This window comes from Arachis hypogaea, chromosome 10 (genome assembly GCF_003086295.3).
Source record: "Arachis hypogaea cultivar Tifrunner chromosome 10, arahy.Tifrunner.gnm2.J5K5, whole genome shotgun sequence".
NCBI classification, from domain to species: domain Eukaryota; kingdom Viridiplantae; phylum Streptophyta; class Magnoliopsida; order Fabales; family Fabaceae; genus Arachis; species Arachis hypogaea.
Genome location: NC_092045.1, coordinates 53,365,171 through 53,369,393, shown reverse-complemented (window position 1 = coordinate 53,369,393; position 4,223 = coordinate 53,365,171). Strand labels below are relative to the sequence as shown.

General features: G+C 42.2%; 1 pseudogene; it reads left to right on the top strand.

The window, feature by feature from the left end:
* Positions 1-694: 694 nt before the first annotated feature.
* Positions 695-796, top strand: LOC112719029 (small nucleolar RNA R71; annotated as a pseudogene).
* Positions 797-4,223: the final 3,427 nt, after the last annotated feature.

Genomic DNA, 4,223 nt, shown 5'->3' with positions numbered 1-4,223 from the left:
GGATGACAGTTGTGCTATTGCAGCCTCCATCATCTCAAAGCTGCTCTTGATTTTGCATGGTTGCATAGTTGAGGATGGTTCATCTTGATTGAGGTTGTTGTGTATAGGTTGGTTGTTATGGTATGATGTTTTTTGTGAGTTATGGTAGGGTCTATGGTTCCCTATTTGATGGTTGAGGTTGTGGTTGGGATGCTGATTTGATGGATAAGGCTTGTTGTGGTCTTGGTTGTGGTTCTGTTGATTTCCCCACCCAAAGTTTGGGTGGTTCTTCCAACCTGGGTTGTAAGTCTTCGAGTGTGGGTCATATGGTGTTCTGGATGAATTATTCACATAATTAGCTTGTTCCCAGTTACCTTCAGATTCAGGCGCATTCCCTTCTTGTTGAGAAGTTTGGTCTTGAATGACTGAAGCTTGGCTGGCCTCCAGCCTCTTGGTTAAGGCTGCTATTTGTGCTGTAGTTGCCTTGTTCTGAGCTAACAAAGCATCTACAGAATTGAGTTCTAGCACTCCCTTCTTCTGAGTCCTTTTTGAGGTATAGAAATACTCATTTTCAGCTACAGTCTCAATGACATCTATGGCCTCTTCAATGGTTTTCTTTTTGTTGAGTGAGGCTCCTAAAGAATGATCCACTGCCTTCTTTGCTTCATAGGATAGTCCCTCATAAAAGATATGTAGTTGTACCCACTCATTGAATATTCGGTGGGCATCTCCTTGTCAGGTCTTTGAATCTCTCCCATGCCTCATAGAGTGTTTCTCCATCTTGTTGTTTGAAAGTTTGCACCTCAGCTCTCAGCCTATTGATTCTTTGTGGAGGGTAAAATCTTGCAAGGAATCTGTTCACGACCTCCTCCCATGTGGTTAGGCTATCATTGGGGAATGATTCCAACCACTTTACTGCCTTATCTCTGAGTGAAAAAGGAAACAAGAGTAGTTTGTAGATGTCAGGGTGTACCCCATTGGATTTTACAGTATCACATATCCTCAAGAATGTGCTGAGATGTTGATTAGGGTCTTCTTAGGCACTTCCTCCATATGAGCAATTATTCTGAACAAGTGAGATGAGCTGTAATTATTGGCATGAATTGTTGGCTTTAGGATGCTGCTGCCACAGTTTCCTAGGTTTAGGTTGATATAGGAGCCTAAGACTCTCCTTTCTTGCCCATCATGATTGACTAGGCCTCCTCTAGCATGGTTATGAACTTCTTCCTCATGGTGATTCTCCATATTCTCCTCCATGTTCATTTCAAAATACTCTTCCTCTTCCACAGCACCAACGACTCTCTTCCCTCTTGCTTCCCTCCTTAATCTAAGGAAGGTCCTCTTAGGTTCAGAATCAAAGGAAGTTGAGGCCCCGCTTCTCCTACCTGTCATACAACCAATCAAGGTAAAAAAAAGCAAGAAAGAAAATGGATAAAGAAATTACTTTTGTTAGAGTAGTTGTTAGTGTGAGTGGTGCAATTCATCAAACAGTTAGAAGAGTGGAAATATGGATACTGAAAAGAATAATCAAAGAAGAAGGAATAGAGATCAAAAAATAAAAAAAATGCTAAATAAAAGAAATTAAAATAACAAGGAATTTAAATTGCTTAATCTAGCTCTCCAATCAATTTAATCACTGTCAAATTTAAGCCAATCCCTGGCAATGGCGCCATAAAACTTGATGATCTCTAATTCACACCCCATTCAAAAATTAGTGAATTAGTTCTTTTGGCAAGCGCACCAAAATTATCGCCAAGTAATAACCCACAGTGGAGTGGGATCGTATCCACAGAGATTGGCAAATTCAAGCAATTTTAATTGATTCATGAATTAGTCAAGCAGATCAATAAGATTGTGAAGTGCAGAATTGTAAATGACATAAATGTAAATGACTATAATATAAAGAAAAGCAACAAAGTGCAGAAACGGAAATTGCAGAATGTAAAGTGCTGAATCATAAAAGACTTGAATGTAAATGGGAGTGGGGAATTGCTGAATGTAAAAATTAAACTGTAAAGAAATGGATTGATAAGAATGGGGAAATTCATTGAGATTGGGAGATGTTGTCTCTTTGGATAAACTCTAGCTTATATCCTTTTCAATCATGCAACTTATTGACCTATTGGCAATCATGATTGATTGAGCCCCAATCCCTTGGTGACTCAATTTCTTGGTGACTCAATCTCTCAGATCTTGATCAATAGCCAATTCCTTGGTCTAATTGCTCATGAAGAGAGATATGCTTGGTCCCTGATTATACCACACACCCTTATAGGTCTAGGTAGAGGGAGGATTATATGTCCCGTATCCAAACACCAAAACCCAGATTCTACTTAAGTGTGAGAAGGGATTTCAAGCATGGTTTCATGTTTCCTTTCCCAAGGTTCCCATGAAACCCAATTGCATTCAATCTTTTTCCCAAGATAATTGAACACTAAGCATTAAGAACGAAATTCCTTCTAGCAAATCAAAGAGAAGATGAAGAAAAGAAGAATTTCACTATTATCAATCCATCAAGTACAACAGAGCTCCCTCTCTCAATGAGAGGGAAGTTAGCTACTCATAGCTAAGAAAGTACTCAAAAGTGAAGTGTAAAAGTGGATCTAAAAACTGACTACTTAACCCCCCTTCAGTACTCCTTGGGGGTATTTATACTACTCCTAGTAAAATAAAAAAATTACAAAAGTGAAAAGGAAAAATAACATTTTGGAGGGATTAGAAAACACTTAATAAGCGTGACTTCTCAGCTGCCGCATGGCTGGCGCTTTACTGGCGTGTCACGTGCTCTTCATTTCTAGCTTGGCATGTCACGCCCAATCCTTCAAGTGGCACGCTCGTCCCTTTGTTAACCTTGGAGTGCCACGCCTTCAAACTCAAGTGGCACGCCATAGTGGAATTCTTGTGTTGGCGTGCCACACCTTCGAACTCAAGTGGCACGCCCTTTGCCTTTTTCCACTTTTCTTTGCCTCTGGAAACTTGAACTAGCGTGGCACGCCCAGGGTCTGGCATGCTACGCCCTTGCTGTGTGCTTGGCTAAGCTCCTCTGGAAAGTTTCATTAGCATGGCACACCCAGGGTCTGGCGTGCCATGCCCCTTTGTGAGTGAGTGGTTCCTCTGTTTGGCGTCCCACGCCACGGACTCAAGTGGCACGCCCGAATGCTTCCTTGCCCTCTGAATGACATAGGCATGCCACGCCTGGTTGCTCAAGTGGCACGCCTAAGTGAAGTATGGTGAATGGCGTGCCACGCCTTCGATACCAAGTGGCAAGCCCCATGTAATTGGCCTCCTTCGTCCTCTCTGGAAACTTGTACCAGCGTGCCACGCATGAAGCCTGGCGTGCCACGCCTATAATCTTGCCTTGATTTCAGTGGTTGGCGTGTGGTGCGCGAAATTGTGAACAATACTTTTCACAACTCTCATAATCCCCGGTCATGAACCCCAAAGAACTTGGTGTTCAATACCATGGCATTACACAACTTCGCACAACTAACCAGCAAGTGCACTGGGTCGTCCAAGTAATAAACCTTACGCGAGTAAGGGTCGATCCCACGGAGATTGTTAGTATGAAGCAAGCTATGGTCATCTTGTAAATCTTAGTCAGGCAAACTCAAATGGATATGGTGATGAACGAAAATAAACAATAAGATAAAGATAGAGGTACTTATGTAATTCATTGGTAGGAACTTCAGATAAGCGCATGAAGATGCCTTCCCTTCCGTCTCTCTCTGCTTTCCTACTGTCTTCATCCAATCCTTCTTACTAATTTCCATGGCAAGCTTATGTAGGGTTTCACCGTTGTCAGTGGCTACCTCCCATCCTCTCAGTGAAAACGCTGCCTATGCTCTGTCACAGCATGGATAATCATCTGTCGGTTCTCGGTCAGGCCGGAATAGAATCCATCGATTCTTTTGCGTCTGTCACTAACGCCCCGCCTGCTAGGAGTTTAAAGCACGTCACAGTCATTCAATCATTGAATCCTACTCAGAATACCACAGACAAGGTTAGACCTTCCGGATTCTCTTGAATGCCGCCATCAGTTCTAGCCTATACCACGAAGATTCCGGTTAAAGAATCCAAGAGATATTCACCCAATCGAAGGTAGAACGGAGGTGGTTGTCAGTCACACGTTCATAGGTGAGAATGATGATGAGTGTCACGGATCATCACATTCATCAAGTTGAAGAACAAGTGATATCTTAGAACAAGAATAAGCGGAATTGAATGGAAGAACAATAGTAATTGCA